This window comes from Excalfactoria chinensis, chromosome 1 (assembly GCF_039878825.1).
Source record: "Excalfactoria chinensis isolate bCotChi1 chromosome 1, bCotChi1.hap2, whole genome shotgun sequence".
NCBI lineage: Eukaryota > Metazoa > Chordata > Aves > Galliformes > Phasianidae > Excalfactoria > Excalfactoria chinensis.
In genome coordinates, this window is record NC_092825.1 from 104,474,006 (window position 1) to 104,491,872 (window position 17,867).

The window sequence follows — 17,867 nt, forward strand, 5'->3', positions numbered from 1 at the left end:
TTTTCATTTTTATTTCTTGGGGGAAACTGCTTATGTGGAAAGCTTAACATGTATGGAAGGACAACAAAACTATACCCGTCTCACTGAAATGTTGCCACAACCATGCACAATAATTTCACCAGGGTTTGAGGGCTTATGTTAGCCTGCTGCATCAGCTGGTGGCAGAAGTAGGAATTGGTTTTGCTCCTGATTGTATTGTTGTAACACCAGTCTATGATTCTACTAGTGTCACTAAAGCCATACCTGAGAAACCAAGTAAGGAGTGAAGTTCATAGACCAGGAGTTGTATATGATGTCAATGGATAATATTGGACAATTTCTCTGGCTTTGTTCATACACTGACAAATCAATAGTGATTTATTTTATGATGTGTTCAGCAATGTCACTCAAACTTTGACATTTTGAACAATATTTATTGAGTTTCAGGCTGGCAAAGCCATAGTTTACTGAAGAAAAGCAGTTTGATACACATCAAAGCCTATAATACAATACAAGAATATTCCCTTCCATGTAACAGCACTCTACTGCTGTATGCACATCATGCTTCCCAAGCTAAGTGATAATAATTTCTTCCACGTGGGGAGGTGGGGGAGGAGGTGGGAACAATTTATCCTCTGTCTCAGGAATCTGGCACATTACAGTCTTATCTTTTCATGTTTTACATGTTTATACATAGTAGGACAGCCTGCCAGTAGCTCAGGCCAATACCAGCAGCAATGGCTTAACTTTGAGTGGGTAGGTTTTTGCTGGAGCAGTGCACAGAGTAGGTATGGTAGTATGTCAACATTCAGTTTGAAGCAGTGGAGCACTTCCTGTAGAGCTGATGGCCATTAGGAATGCAGTAAAACTGAACTGTAAGCTACTGCCATTCAAGCTAGAAAGCAAGGTACTGCAGCTGACAGAAAAGCTCTTCTGTTGCAATACAGAAGCTGGAGAATCCAATTTACATTCACATTTTGGCTTCCGTCCACTATTCCGGAGAGGCAAAGAAGCATCATTTGAATAAACTTCCAAAATATCTTTCAAGACTAAAATAGTGCCAAATATGCTTCCTCTGTCTATGGCAAACACCAGAAAATTCTGAATTAAGAATCACCTGTAAATTCAGCTCTCTTTCCTTGTTCTGGTGTGTTATGTAGTTTTCATTAGCTCATCCTACTTCTTTGTACAGATGTTTTCTCTAGATGAACTGGGCCCTTTTTTTTCTTCCGTTGTGGTCTGAGACCATGTCAAAATGTGGCTGACAGAAAAGAGTATCAAAACTCATTATTAAATATAAACGCCTCTTTCCCTGCAAGTGAGGAAGAAAATATGCAAGGTTCACAAGAGGAAACCCAACAAAGAGATAGGCAAAGAGGAACCTAGGGCTTCCTCCAGACTATTATGTAGCCCGTGAACCAGATAAATGAGCAAGTGATCTCCATGTTACTTTTTAGATCTGTGCTTCTGCAGCCACACAACACATAATGTATTCCTTCTATTAGGTTAGGTAATGTAACATCTCCAATGCAGACACTTACACTCAGCTGTCATCAGTGACTGAGATCTCTCATGTCACTGGGAAAATTGGTTAGGAGAGCAAGCATAGCTTGGGCATTTGAGGTTAGATATGTATTTCCAGAAGATAAATTAGAAAGGACCAACAAGACCATCTAGTCCAACTGTCCTCCCATTACCATTGCTACCACAAGTTACTAAACCATATCTCATAGCTCCTCATTCAGATGCCTCTTGAACAATGCCAGGGACGGTGACTCCACCACCTCCCTGGGCAGCCATTCCAGTGCCTGACCACTCTCTGAGAGAAATATTTTTTCCTTAAGTCTAATCTAAACCTCCTCTGGTACAACTTGCAGCCATTTCCTCAGGTGCTGTTTGTTGCCTGGGAGAAGAGGCCAAACCTCTCCACGTTACAACCTCTCTTCAGGAAGTTATAGAGTGCAATGAGGTCTCCCCTGAGCCTCCTCTTCTCCAGACTGAACAATCCCAGCTCCCTCAGCAGCTTCTCATAAGACTTGTGCTCCAGACCCCTCACCAGTTTTGTTGCCCTTCTCTGGACATGTTCCAGGGCCTCCATCTCTTTCTTGTAGTTAGGGACCCAAAACTGAACACAATGCTCGAGATGCGGCCTCATCAGTGCTGAGTGCAGGCGGATGATTACCTCTCTGCTCCTGCTGGCTACACTATTTCTAATGCAGGCCAGGATGCCATTGGCCTTCTTGTCCACATGAGCACACTGTCTGCTCATGTTCAGCAGAGCATCGACCAACACCCCCAGGTCCCTTTCCTCTTCACAATCCTCCAGTCATTCAACCCCAAGCCTATAGTGCTGCATGGGGTTATTGTGGCCAAATTGCAAGACCCAGCACTTGGCCTTGTTGAACCTCATCCCATTCACCTCAGCCAAGCAATCCAGTTTATCCAGATCCCTCTGAAGGGCCTCCCTACTCTCAGGCAGATAGACACCACCTCCCAACTTGGTGTCATCTGCAAACTTACTGAGGGTACACTCAATCCCCTCATCTAGGTCATCAATGAAGATATTAAACAAGATGGGCCCCAGTACTGACCCCTAGGGGACACCACTTATAACCAGTCACCAGCTGGACTTAACTCCATTAACCACTACGTGCTGGGCACAGCCCTCTAGCCAGTTCCTTACCCAACTAAGGGTTATACCTGTCTAGACTATGGGCAGCCAGTTTCCTCAGGAGAATACTGTGAGAGACCATGTGAAAGGTTTTGCTGAAGTCTAGGTAGACTACATCAGCAGCCTTTCCCTCATCTACCAGTCTGGTCACCCAGTCATAGAAGAAGATGGTGCTGGTCAAGCATGACCTGCCCTTTTTGAACCCATGCTGGCTGGGCCTGATCCCTTGGATATCACACGCATGCTGTGTGATCTCACCCAAGGTGATTTGTTCCATAGCTTTCCCTGGTACCAAGGTCAGGCTGGCAGGCCTGTAGTTCCCCAGATCCTCCTTACGGCCCTTTTTGTAGATGAGAGTCACACCAGCAAGCCTCCAGTCTTCTGGGATTCCTCCAGATAGCCAGGAACACTGATAGACAGACAGTGGACAGCAGCTCAGTTAAATCAGTGTAGCTTGTATCCAAAGTTTCCTCAGATCGAATTACGTACGTAACTGTGATACTGCTCTTGATGTAAAGTAAATCTCCCTCTAATGTTATTGGATATTATTTATTTATTTATTTCCTGAAGATGTACCAAGTACAGCTTTTAGATCACATGGAAGAATACGTATTTTCAGTACAAGTCAAGAGTGGTTTAGCTCAGAGTGCCTTGTAAGATGAACAAAACTAAAACTCACCTCAGAGTATCTGAAGACAGAGAATGCAATCTGAGGGAAAAGTGTAGGGATTTGTAGTTAAGAAAAACCTGTATTGTGTGTCTGTACTGTGTGAGATTTTGTTGTTTGCTCAGCAGCACGGTCCATTTCTCAGCATCAAGTGGGGTATTTTTATTTAATGAAAGACTTCTGTGCAGAAATAGAACGAATTTTCCAGTGGGAAGGAAACAAAACTGATTTTCCTTAATTATGATCAATAAAACATTACAATGTTTTTCCTCTTTGTATTTGAACTTGATAACCTTTTTTGATAGCTACATGTGTATAAAATATATGTATCTACATTTCAGAGGAAACCCAAACCACATTGCACTTGGATTCAATATAATCTCAAGACCATCTCCCATGACGGTCAAGTACTTACGTAAGACACATGACTGCAATTTAAGCCACCTTCCAAGCCAGTTGACTCACACTGGCACAGAAGTTTTCTGCTTATATTTTGCTTGGCTGCCTGAGGTTTTATCACTACGCATGCAGAGTTGAAAATCAGTGTACGTCACGTCTGGCTGAAATGATTTGGCATTCATAAAACAGGCATTCTGGTTTCCCAGACTCAAAAGCAACACGATCTATCAGACTTTCTTAGTCCAGTCCTAATGCAGACCAACAGCAGAACTGAGAGAAGAGGGAGAAATAACACACTGTAACTGAGACACCTGGATAGAAACTAGTTGTACAAACTCAAGGGCTTTTGAACAGCAGTCCCCTTAAAGTATGTGCCCTCAGATACACAAAATCATGTCCCTCCTGAAACAGTTGATACATGTGTACTTCTAGCTTGCAACCTTCTTCATTAGTTACATTTCTTCTAACCTGTTGGACGTATTTGTAGTTAAACCACAGGAATTCTTTTTCTAATGCTTCCGTAATTAGATACTGCTCACCTGAAAGCTGATTTCACTTTCCCAACTGAAAAAAAGAGATGTCTTATGCACTGAGAAATTTCAGTTGTAGCACTAATTACTTTCCAGGTAACTGTCAGAAAGTTTCTGTTCAGAATCATCAGCGCCAACAAAACTGAGAGCACAACAAAGCAGGGAATACTGTAGAAACGATTATAAAGGCAATGTCAAACATTTGGTAAGTTCAGAGGATACTCAGGCTGTGGTGAAGGCAAAAACCTCTTCTAGCTTTCATTTGTGTTGCTTATATCACATGCACATTTACATGTTGTGCCTGCGCTTTTTGTTGTTCTTCTGTTGGTAGAGCTTTCTTTTGTTAAGACCTCAAATTTATTAGGAAGTGGCACTTGGATTTAGGATAGGATGTGGGGGCGGTAGCAAGTAATAGTGTTATTGCTCAGTTGTGTTTTCACCTATGTAAGAAATGCTGCGTATCTGCATTTGTTGGAGTGTCCCTGGATTTTCAAGTATAGATGAGAACAAATTCAGCATCCAGTTCAAGTCTCCTTGACCTTTCAGCAGCTGATGCATCATGGCTCACATGGTATCTACTGTAGAGAACTACAAATGGTTGCCTGGTGTCTGCTCACTCCAGGAATTAATCAGCATGTCATTGCAGTTGATGGGAAGTAATGAGCAGCTGTCTTTAGAATGAGGTGTTGAATATGACTCAGGCACAGCACAGTATTGAGAACTAGCATGGAAATGTCCACTAGTCATTTCTAAAGGTCTGAGAAAGCAGAATGAAGTGTCCAGGGTGTGATGGGTACAAAAAGGACACATTTCAAAGGCAAAGAGAACTAAACTGCCGGTAGCATTGAAGAGAATCAGAATTATTAAGATGTGAAAAGGCTATAAGTACTATGGTTGGGCTGAGATTGGACTTGATGATCTTTGAGGTCTTTTCCAACCTGAGTAATTCTATGACTCTGTGACTACTAAGTTCATCTGGTACATGGGTGTCCAAACTTTTGGCTTGCCTGGGCTGCATTGTGTGAAGAGGAATTGTCTAGGGCTGCTCTGAATATAACACCTGAATTTGTTTCTGCAGAAAACACAACAGATGCAATGAGCACGGAAACACAGGAGGTGGCTGCATTGTGAATTGTGCTGGGCCACAGGTTGGACATGACTGGTATAGTCCAAACACCAGCCCACTCCCACCCTGCTCACTGCCCCTGTCCCTCAGTGCCATATCCACATGGCACTGGAACACCTCCACGGATGGTGATGGCACCACCTCCCTGGGCAGCCTGTGCCACTGCATCACCACTAATTTTGAAATGAAATTGTCCCTAATGTCCAACCTCAACTTCCCTGGCACATTTAAGCCCATTTTAGGCCTGGGGATAACAGTGGGTAAATAGGGTAGTGGTCCCTTCAGGGTAAGGATCAGGACTTTACAGAGCTGTCTTAGTAACTCAGGAAGAGAAGACGCTACTTGCCAGTAAAGTGTCAGAACGCAATTGGGCAGGGAGGTGGAAATAAATTTCTTGGCATTCTTCACAGATACCACTCTTCTTTTTAATTATAATATTTCCCTATTCACCATTTCTATCCCCAGACTTGTTGTTTTCTTTCTCCTGTTTCTCCGTACCTCTCAGGCTAATCTATCTCCTTCTTTCAGATTTCAGTTCTGATAATTTGATCATTTCATACACGATGCTTAGGCAGACTTCAGCAGACATTGCATTGCATTATGTTACATTACAAGCAGGTAAGCACTGTACAGAAGGGCTGCTACTATGTAACAGAAGGAGGGTATTTGCTCTGTTCTGCAGTTAAAATTTGAGTGGACAAGAAACAGGTTAGTCAAGCTTAATAGACTTCCTGTTAGCAATACAATCTGAAAGTGATTCTGACTGGAGGAATTGTGTTCCACTCTGTTTTTACAATAGTCTGTGGCGAGCTGCTTCTATCAGGTCATTTCCTTGCGTGATCATTTCTTGTTTGGAAGCAGACTTGTAAGGTATAGTAAAAGCTCCTTTAGGGATAAGTGCAAGCTGCATTATGTGCAACACCCCCATTATTTTCTGCCTTGTGCCAAACCAGAAGCACAAAAGCAAGCTGTTTGCTGGTAACACGAAGGCAAATTAAGGCTCAGCACTTGGACCCTCAGAGGAATGGTAGACAAAGGGGTCTCAAATCACCTGCGATGTTCTTCAGAAAGCTGCAGGGGCTGCTTGAGTTTATGGCAGCCTGCTCTAAAGATACAGCAGGACAGGAGAGCAGCCAAAGGTGTTGTGATTGGACAAGCCGGTGTGGGCTGAGCAGCATTACATAGGGCTGGCAGAGAGAGGCTGAAGTGGGGGAGGATGGAAAGCACCACACACACCTGACCTCGAGCAGAGAACCTCTGCCTCGTACGGGAATTCACACACACCTGGAGTGAATCCTGCAACAGTAAAACAGCCAATAAAGGATTTAATAGCACCTTAAGTACACACAGAACGTAACTATTTGGACAAGCTCAGTGAGCGGTATCTAAAGTAGGTCGAGTTAGCGTGGTCTGAATGCCACGGACCACAAGGGAAAGAGAGTATTCAGAGCCTCAGTAGCCGATAAAAACGCTGTTTTCCCCCCCGAGGTCTCTCCATAACCGCTGAGAGGAGCAGCTGCTTTATTCCCGTGACCCCGACTGCACTCTGACTGCTGCTCTCCAGCATCGCTGCCTAATGCAAAACCTGCATCGTGGATCCACGTAGGGCGAACAGATTTTCAGTATCGACGACCACACTCAATTTCGATGACAAGGCTTCGGGAGCCGTAAGCTCTCCTCACCTTCAGAAGTAAAAACATACGTCAGCACTAAGAGGGGTAACTTCAGATCCTGGTATTCTAGTCCGGAAAGCTTCATAGGCTTGACCATTCCACAGCACTCAAGAGAGGTGCACCTCTCTGATGCAGCCCCGTACCCTCACTTCTTCACAGCATTACGCAGCGGTTTCCTGGGCTGAGGAGAACCTCCTTTATCGATCCCTCGCGCTGCTGCCTTCGGCCTCCGCGGGGCGGGAGCAGCGGCGCCCTCTTGCGGTCGCGTCCGGGGGGCTCGGGCTGCGGGGGGGGGGCTGGGGCGCCGACTCCGAGGCGTAGCGGGGGGAGCTGCCGCACCGCCGCCCCGCGCTCTGCCCCGACCTTCCTCCTCCGCTCCCCGCCGCCCGGCTCTCCTGCCCCCAGCGGCCCGGGAGGAACTGAACCATCGCCGCACAGGAAGTAGCGGCTGCGGGGAGCAGCGGCGGCGACAGCTGGGGTTGCCGCACTCCATGAGAGAGGCTGCCGGAGCCGCCGCCGCCGCCCGCCCCGCTCGCCCCTTCCCCGCCTCCCGAGGGCCGCGGCGCGCACAGGCAACCCGCCGCCGCCGTGGGGGCCGCGCGGACAGCAGCAGGCGGAGGCGGGCGAGGCCGGGGTTGGAGGCTGAGCCGGACGCGAGCGGCTCTTCCCGAGGAGGCGGCGGGGACCGCAGGTTGGTGCCGCTCCGCTCGGCGAGGAGGGAGTGGGGAGGGATGGCCGTGCCCACTCCGCCGGACTCCCCTCTCGCCAGGCCCCGGCTCTGCGGCAGCGCTTTGTGCGGCGGGGCTGGGGGGGGGGGGGCGTGCGGGGCCCGGGGAGGTTCGTGGTGCCCGGAGCTGGAGGAGGGGGGAAGGGTGGTGGTAAACGAGAGGCCAGTTGTAGAGAATAATGAGGCTGACAATCGGAGAGAAGCGTGCTGCCGGGGAGCTGGGCTACACCTGGGTGCACCGCGAGTGTAAAATGGAGAAGAGCAAAGCCTATCGATCTGGGAGCATATGGGGTGTTGTTGTGCCTGGATGATGCTGATGGGTCTGACGAGCTGCTAACCTAACGTGCAGGCATCTAAAGCAAGGCGTGCATTGATTATCTATGACCTTATAGCTTTTAATACGCTGCGTTCTGAGGAAACTTTAGCGTTGAGATAGTGCTGCCTGCTCTGTGCCTCACCTGTGTGTTTTCTGCTGCTCCATGCGCTTGGGCATCTTTCTCTCCCCTCCTCACCGAGGCAGAGTCAAGGGGCAGAGTTTGCAGTCGTCTTGGTGCTCCTTCTTCAAAGCAGCAATCATCTCCGCTGCCCACACCATTTGTCATGTTATCGAACTCATTAATTTCAAGCCCAATATAAACTTGATGGCCTTTGCCCGCTCTAAGGGAAGTAGGCAAGGGTCCAAGATCACGAGCTGGCCATAGCTGGATTGCCAGTAGGTACAAGCCTGTTTGGGAGTGAAGTGGTGAGTGCTCTGCTGGTACTGGCAGCGTTTCCTGTGCTGTGGCATTCTTGACTTAGGTCTTTGTTTGAACTGTGGGTCACTGGGAGAAGTTCAGCAGAATCATATTGAACCACTGATGTGTATTTGTAAAATCTGATTCCATTGGCAGTCAAAGCCATGCAGTCTTTGTTGATTTTCCTTTGGGGCTGCAGCTGTATTCCAGGTGATGGAGCATAATGGAGGTGTAGCCTGCCCTGAACTTGTTTTGCTGCTGTTCACAAAGCTCCTTGCAATGTGAACAGTTTGAGGCCCCTGGCTCTGAAACATCAATGTTTTGGTCTGTCCTTCCCATAAGAACCTTAACTTCTGGTTGCCTCCTTTGTGCTCTGATCCTCTTCCCCTTTGTTTCTGTTATTACTGGACCTTCAGTATAAAAATTACATTCATTAAATTCAGTACCTTTATTCAGCCTTTTTGTAAAGACAGCCTTGAGGACTCTAAGAAAGTTTTATCATCTCCATTTGTCTTTATTTCCTATCTCCACCTCTTCACCCCTTTACACCTGCTTAAACAGAGTGTGTAGAGCAGTGGATTTCCTAGCGTAGCTTGGATTCAGCCAGCAATGGAAACGCACCTTGAATCTCAGGATATCCTGAGCTGGAGGAGACCCACAAAAATCATTAAATCAGACTCCGGGCTCCACACAGGACCACCTAAAATCAAACTGTGTCTGAGAGCACTGTCCAAACATGCCCTGAACTCCAGCACTGGGGGCCGTGCCCACAGCCCTGTGCATCCCGTTCCATGCCCACCGCCCTGTGGTGCAGCCCCTTTCCCTGCCCCCCAGCTGCCCCTCCCCTGGCACAGCTCCATGCCGTTCCCTCGGGCCCTGTCGCTGTCACACAGAGCAGAGCTCAGCGCTGCCCCTCCGCTTCCCTCTGAGGAGCTGCAGCCGCCATCAGGCCTCCCCTCAGCTCCTCTGCTCCATGCTGGGCACACCAAGAGGCCTCAGCTGCCTCTCACACACCTTGTCCTCAGAGCCTTCACATCTATGTAACACTAATTGTAACACTTTTGACCTTTTTGTACTGTGGCACCCAAACCTGCACCCAGTGTTGAAGGTGACACCACACCAATGCAGCATAGGGTGGGACAATCATTTTCCTCTAATACTATTACAATGGCAACAACACTTAAATACAGCTTGGCACGGTGGTGCAGTAGTGCCTAGCAGGCAGCTCAGGCATGGCCTCACTCAAGGGTGCACATGTTGTGCCTCATACATGCTGAAATGAGAACCTGCTTTCTTAGGAGTTTAGCAGAAATAACAGTGCTGTTTCCTCTTCCTAGTGCAGTTCCTTCCATATTCAAGGAAGATGCATTAACAAATGGGGTAGAAGTCTGCCTGAGATGATAGGGAGCTCAACTAGCATAAAGTGTGCCTTCTTTTTCCAGGGAATGTTTTCTGCCCAGCATTAATATTATGAAATGAAGCAATTGCATAGTCCCACGCAACAACAGTTTTCTTCTTTCTTTTCTACCTCTGTTTGCAGATGGATGCATTGTTTTCAAATCCCAATTGATGTTTTGCACACTTACAAAACTCTTAATGAATAATTGGATGAAAAGCTTACTTTTTTAATGGGGAAATGGGATGAATAAAGCATTGCTGTTAACGGAAATGAGTTCACCTAGGTTAAATCTATGATAGCTATAAATTACTGTGGGATGCTTCTGTGCCTTCCAGAAAGGCAAAAACCCCAACAGAGGCTGTGTTCTTTCGCCTCTGGCTTAGAAGAACATAATTCTTGTTAGGAATGGCCAAGGTACTGACAAACATAATTGGCATTCATTATGGCGAGGAATGTCTTGTTCTTTCAGTGCTCTTAAGTGGTAATACTGATTACTGTGGGTGTATGTTAGTCCGTTTATAGTCAGTGCTCGAACAAAGAGCAGGTAATTGGTACAAGAGATGACAAAAAGCAAAGGGAACCAAATATGTCATTATATCTCAGACTGTACCACTGCCTTCTGGTGCCGAGCCTCTAGTAAGGCTCTTCTGTGTACACTTGCATTAAGCCTAATATCAGGAAACTTGCTTGTGGTTAGTTTTTGATAAGTAATCAATACCATCTTTTTGAAGTAAGACTAAAAAGGAGGGAAAGTGGATGCATTAGAAGGCGTTATCTAAATTTCTTGTTTAACTGTGAACAAAAGAAACATGCTCCAAGGCCTCTGCAGTGTACTCAATGAAGATATCCTTAAAAGTGTTAGGTTAAAATCAATTTGTCATCTAATACGTGATCATATCAGGATTCTAGAAGTGAGTCAGCACCCAGGCTGGGGACTGAGTAGTGCAAGGATGCATGCAGGCAGCAATAGATAAAATCTGGATGAGCTAAGAAGGGGGTTGATGCGCCAGCACCGTAATCTCTGCTTTCTGCTGTGGTGTATTAATTGCAAAAGTTGAAATTAGAAATGGTTAAAAAGGTAACAAACTCTTGCTTATGCATTTTTTTTTATTCTCCTGCAATAAGAGCATACCTACAATTTGCCTGTAAAATTTTCTTTCTCTCAGTCTAGATATGCTGAAGAGTTTCTAAGACATGACAGTGATGCAAAGCTGGGCATTGCAGCTGCTATGTTGAAGTCATAGCAAAAGTGAAAGAAATACCTGTCTTGTTTGTGAAGATCAATCTACAAGCACTACTTTTCGATCCAGTCATTTACAACAGCACCTTCTGCTTCTGTATCTTTATCTGTAGCTGTTCAGACTTGTTCAGGGCAGGTAGCATGATTGTGTGGTTCAGTAGATGGGACAGGAGGCAGGACTTTTAGGTTCTGGTCTGTGTCCTAGTGAGTATTCAGTATGGTAAGAAGGAACTGAAAGCCACAGTGACTCCTTTTGTATTCCAGGCCTGTAAAGCCATGCAAAAACAACTGTTTGAGTAGGAGAGGGCAGTGACCAGCAGTGCTGGGATACCTTGGTAAGCAACCAGGGAAGTTCTGTGTGACATTTATGATGCAGTTTTCCTTCCTTCTTCTTCACAAGGTAGCGAAACTATGTACAGCTCAAACCACATTAGTATGCAGCCCCTTTGGTCTGTTGGGCAAAAGAGATTACTGTTCTGACCCTTCTGTTTCATACCTGTGTTTTATGAGGAAGTTGGTATAATCCCAGTACCCCGAGCTTTCCCTAAAGATGTTGGTCTTTACCTGAAATAAACCTTGGGGAAGATGGGACTGAAGTTGTATCTTGTTGTGTTGCTCCGGGTAGATTGTGTTGCAATTTTGTGTGTGTGTGTGTGTTTGTGTGTGTCTTTCCTCTCTTTGCTGTTCTCAGACATGTAAATTCTTCCATGCATTTTGTAGGGAGAACATACAGTTTTGGGTTGCTGATTCTTCTGAGAGTTGGGAAACTGGAGATTTGGACTTTGAGAGGTTTTCCAAGACAGAAAGAAATGCTACAATATTATCATTATGGTTTTTTTGTGTGTGTGCCTGTAGGCGCTGGTTCCTGAGTGGACAACTGGGATGACATAGTTACAGAAAAGTAAAAACGTTGTTGCATCCTGGATGGGGAATGGAAGCTAGAGTAGAGGCGGGTCCCAATCGGTGTTATTTGTCTTGTAGTAGTGTCAATAATGTGCTGTTTGCTTTCCAAACAAAAGATGTGGTCTGTGTCCCAAAGAGCTTAAAGATCCTTTGAAACTTTTTCTACTGGAAAAGTTAGTTCTCTTGGCCAGCTCCACCTGCCTCTGTCTCAGTACAGCCTTGTTGTCTGGTTGTGGCCGTTGCTATAGTTTGAGCCTGCCTGGAAAAATGCTTGTCCTTGAAGCAGGCATTGAGCTACAAGAATGAAGGGACAATGAGTTACAAGAATGAAGGGACATACAGGTTTCCTGTCCCTTAGGAATGAAATAATAAATGCTTTACAAAGGGAAGAGGTGAATCAGAGTGCATATTAAACATTGTGAATCTAGCACCTCCTATTTATCTGGGCATCTGTAGAAGAACTGTTTAAAACCTTTAAAACATTTCTGCATCAGAGTTCAGAGCACTTTGGTGATCGGGTTTGAGTACATACCACAGGCCCCTCTCTGTGGGTAGCACCTCTGTGCTGTCAGACTAAAAGAAAATGGAATGTCTACACAACTTTTGGTTGTCTGGGTTTTTTTTTCTTTGTTGTTGTTCCCATCCATTAGCATTACTTAGGTAATTACAGTGTGTTTGTTAGGAACCCTGACAGTCTAAACTGAGTTCTTTGTCAAAAATATAGTGTCTCCCTTTTGATTACGATAGACTAGAGCCAGCACCTGGATCTGTCGGTTAAATAATCACAATTGATGTCTACTTAGAATATATTAATGAGCAGAACAGAGTGTATTTCTGACTAAAACGTGGCCCAAAGTAAATGAGCTTCTGCGAGGCTTTGTTTTTGTTGTTGTTTTGTGGAGAGAATAATCTATTGGTGCTGCGTCTGTCACAGATGCACACTTGTGCAAAACTCATGTGCAATCTTTCCAAATTCTGTGCCACACAAAACAATGGCCACTATTTCTTCTTCAAAGCTCTTCAGAACTGTTAAATAATCCTTGTGACAACCCTAAGAAGTGGGTATTGTGGTAATTTTTTTATGGATGGTGGAACAATTAACCGGCATTGTCTCCATCTGTACTGTGACAGTGGGATATTCAAAGGGCCCAGAGCTTGGCCTGCTGCTGAATCTTGCCATTGTGTACAATCCCACTGTAGTGCTACTGATGAAAGCTTGTTACAGATGCAGGAGCTGTTGATATGCAGGGTCAGCTGAATCATAACTTCCCAATTGGGATGTAGCAATGCTGAGCCAGGTCAGACCAGCGCCTTGGGTGTTCTTTGCAGCCTGACTTCGGTTGCTGAGATCTCTCTTCTCTTCCACCATCACTGCCTGTTGCCCTTCCAGGAGTTGTAAATGCCACAGCAGATGGTTTGGGGGGAGGCACTCACTGTAATTACTGCTGCAAGATTTGCCTATGCTTGACTCCACACAAAAAAACACTTCTTTTTTTTCCCCCTAGACATTCCAAGTTGTTGGTACTTGAAATGCAGATTTGGTCTTTTCAGTGGAGCACGATAGTTGAAATACATGTGCTATCTGCTGATTCAAAAATGTTCTGTCTTCCCTTTTAACATCACTCATATGGTGGTTTAGTGTTATCAATTTTCAGCCTTCTCTTGATGGCTCAGGTTTCAGGTTCCTGGTAGTGTTGTAAGCTAGGCTGCTTATGAACCCAATTGTTGATCATGATAGACACCCCATTAGATAATGCAGCTGAAATCAGTTTATTTTATAAGGATAAGTTTTTAAACCCACTAGTTTGACTGGTAGCATTCCACCAGATTGCAGTGGTAGCATCCTTCCTTCTCCCTGCTGTCCAGAGATCATAGAATCATTAAGGTTGGAAAAGACCGCTAAGATCACCTATTCCAACTGTTGACACATCACCACCATGCCCACTGGCCATGGCCCTCAGTACTACAACTTTGTATGGCTATGCTGGGAACCAAAAAGAGTGCAAGCATTTTTGGTTCTCAGTCGCAGCTGTGATGGATCCAGTGCCATGCTGCATGTGGTGTACTTTTCCAGGGGTTCCCTTGCTCCAAATGCCTTCCAGCACTATTGTTCTTGTTACCAATGTGTCTGAGCAGAGCCACTCTCATCAATCTGGTGCCTACAGCCCTTGTGTTATTAACCACACGGTCAGCCTCCACTGTAAATTTCAGTGTTAGTGGGATGAAGCCAAAGGAAAGAGTGACTTAACTGAGCTCAAGGAATGAAAATCTAAGGCAAAGTGCACAGTCTAGCTAAACAGAGTTGTGTTTCCTTCTGGTTGTAACAGCAGTTTCCTTATCACTGGGATCAGTAAATCAAAGTGGTCTTTGGTACTGGGGATTTTTTTTTAGGTTTTTATCTTGTCTTTAGCTTTTCTGGCCAAGCCTTGCTCTCCTGGCCTCCCCCAAGTCTGCTTTCCTTGATGAGACTGAGTGCCGTTGTCTTTTAGTAGTCTGTTTGCTAACTAACCCTTCTGAAATTTGCAGATGTTTTTCTTGTAGAGTTTCTGTGCAGCATCCCTTTGTAGGGAGGGAGGACAACTATTTGAAAAGAAATGTCTATACAGCTAGTATACAGAATATATATATATGCTAGTACAGTGGTAAGAATGCTTATATGATCTCTCTTAAGAACTGAGATTGCCTAAGCTGAAATGTAATGTACCTTGAGTAATTCAGTTTGCTTTTTGCTTTCTTGAGTTCAATTGTCTTTGACGGTGGAACCTAAACAGGCTAGCTTAGCTCTCCACTTGCATTTTCCCCAGTGTCTACGTGTGATGGTTCAAGACTTATTACTCCCAAATGCTGCTGGATTCCTTCCAAGCGTTCCTATCCAAATACTCACCAGAAGCCAACCAATGAGCTCCCCCTCTGTGCACACCCAGAGTGTACTGAGCTTGTATTTTCAAAAAAACACACAGCAGTGTATCTTAAAGCATTTCTCCAACTTCTCACAGCTGTAGCTGTGAGATGAGGACCATAACTTTATTCATGTGAAATGCTTTGGAGCGTAGTCTAAGAATGACGATGTTAGCTAACCATGTACATTTGCGTGTTAACTGTATATGTGATAGCACAAGCAAGCTGCCCTGGATGAAGCTGTGCCTATACAGTAGCCCTCTTGACAGTGCTTTTCTGTTTTTAATCTGTAAACTTGTGATAGTAGCTGATCAATTAGAAAGCAAACTTTACTGGTTGAAGAGTTTGTTAGTCCAGCTGCGTATTACAGGGCTTTCAGGGCTTTTAGGGCGTACTCCAGTGTACAGCTGGAGTGATATGTTGGTTTCTCAGTAGCAATGTCACACTGGCCGAGGAAAACTGACCTTGGTGGTGCTGATAGTAAAGTATTTCTTTTGTAGCAACTTGGATAGCAGGCTTTGTAGATTTCCAGGATTCAAAGTTATTATTAGAATTACTGGGGGGGGGGGGGGGGGGGAACCAAAACCAAAACCGAAAAACAAACCACAAACAAAGCACAAGTTTCCTTGTTTTTCTGTGTACTTCATTAACTGACATCTACAGCATCATTGTTATATCTCACAGTGAAAGCCAGATAAACAGTGCTCACCATCATATAAATAACAGGACCTGCTGTATGTAACTTGTTATGAACCTTACCTCTTTAAATTAACTTGCCCATACTTTTCTCTACAGCAAAAGTAATATAATCCTTTGCTTTCTTTTTCTCTCATAATATCCTTTTCTTTTTCTTTCTTCCTTTTAATTAATTAATTAATTAAAATATAAATCCTAAACCTTAGTGTTTTCTGCAGATGCTGGGATCTCGGTTTCTTCAAGCTCCCGTGTTCTCAGTTAGCACCCACATGGTAGATTGATGTTTGAAGGCTGAACCTTTGCTTTTCTTCAAAGGCATAATGAGTGGGAAGGCAGTTCTTTCAGTTCTTTATGTTTGTCTGCACTGGTCCTCCAGACACCAATTTAAAGGCTGTCTTGATAAGTCCCAAAGGATGCCATGAATTACCGGGAAGGGTTATCTATGGATAACTTGGCTTGCTATGCCAAGGAAAGGAAGATGTGGTTATGCTCAAATGAAGTTGTCAAAAGCTTTACAGCTCCTGGTGTTGCATTTGGAATTAGCACTGGATGCTCCTTGCACAACTGCTGCAAACAAAGGAGCATCCATCGAGATGTGATTAGGTTTATAATGTCAACGTGAAGACATCTTTATTCAGTGAAGAAACATTCAAAGAGAATGTGAGTTTAGGATTAGTTTAATACTCACTTCCTGGATTGAATTATTTTGATCAATAACTATCTAGGTGAATTTTTTGATTGAATATTTAAGCAAGCTGAAAACAAGCTTAAATATTACTGTCTATCTGTCTTAGAATTGTGCTGATACGTCTGTTATTGTCATTACTTTTTAAATGTCTTTATTGAAATGATGGTTCCCTCATCCTCCTGGCACTCATCCTTTGAGAAAAAGAGGATATATATATACATACATACATATATATATATATATATATATATATATTGTGAGAAGTGTCTCCTGTATGGTTACTCTGGTACAAGGAGGTGTGTGAGGCAGGTGGGTTAGGTAAAGAAATGGCCGTCTTTTAAAGGGCTGATTTCAGGCCAAAAAGTTCCAAGAGTGATCTAAAGCATATTGTTCAGTTTGTAAGCTCCACTTACAACCATAGAAATTCAGTAATAAATGTGATCCTAGCAGTGTTTTGTAGATGCTTTGGTTTCACTGGGTGACCTAAAATAAGTGAATTAAGCTTTATTTCACAGCCCCATCCCCCCTTTTCCAGCAGGATGTTCCTTTTCTTGTTAGTTAGTATTACCTTTCCCAAGACCTGGCTACACAAGGAGGGAACAGAGCCATTTGCTTGTGCATTCAGGTTTCTACCTGATCTGGCATGTGGAGCAGTGGAATAATAGAGCACTCCTGGGAGCTTTTTGTCTCTGTGCGGGTAGATCTGGCTGTTCTACTCCTGGTGTGGTTGGCTCCTCCCCAGTGCTCTGGGAATATCAGCACTAAAAAGATGCTGGCAGCATCTTTTCCAGTGAGACTGCAATTTAGTTGGTCAGGGGTGGAGCCTATTTGCTGGGGCTCGTAATCCTTCTGTCTGAGTAAGAACAACCACAACAGTTTCACTTTTTGGTGATATCACTGCCTGCATTACTTTGTGCCTCTGTGCCTACGCTGGAGTCTCTTTAATGCTGTTCATTAATTCTGCTAGGCTGGCAAAACATCTAAGAGCAAATAGAGCTCCAAGCTTGCCTGTATTTTTACCAGTATCTGGCTTGATAATAACCAAAAGTGTAGTGCTTCCACTTAGCAGTTCACCAACTTGACTGTGAGTCAGTCTTGCATGGTTGCAAAACAACCCACAAAGCCTTCTACCCCGAAAGAAAGAAACCAGACGTAGTAGGGTGCATGCACACTGTTGTGCTGTGATTCTTCATGGCACGAGCAATAGCGCGGTCTGCAGCTGTAGACATCACCTCTAAAGAAAACCTTTTTTGCCGAGGGCAATGCTGTGAGAAAAACTAAAGAAGTCATAGGCAAGTCTAGAAAACATCACCAAAGGGAAGGTTTGCAGAATAATGGGCTTACTTTGTAGACATCACTTGAAAGTCTACTGCAGAGGAGGAGGGATTAGTTTGCTCTCCTAGCCCACTGTAGAGAGGACAAGAAGTTACAGGTTTAAGATGCAGAAAGGAGAGCTGGAAAGCTTTGGAAAAAGCTTTCTATTGCCAAATGGGGGTTATGAAATCTCTGATGCTGGAGAGAACTCAAAAAGAGCAGA

At 44.6% G+C, this 17,867-nt stretch overlaps 1 protein-coding gene across 3 annotated transcripts in view; it reads left to right on the top strand.

Annotated features, from left to right (window-relative positions):
- Positions 1–6,962: 6,962 nt before the first annotated feature.
- AGPAT3 (1-acylglycerol-3-phosphate O-acyltransferase 3) overlaps positions 6,963–17,867 on the top strand; it is an 89,963-nt gene continuing 79,058 nt past the window's right edge. The window contains exon 1 of one of the 3 annotated variants that reach the window (XM_072335026.1): positions 6,963–7,090. The gene's annotated coding sequence lies outside the window, so the exon portion shown is untranslated. Of the gene's footprint in view, positions 7,091–7,478; positions 7,737–17,867 lie in introns of those variants that run through there. The other 2 variants (XM_072335037.1, XM_072335007.1) reach the window with 2 other exon arrangements.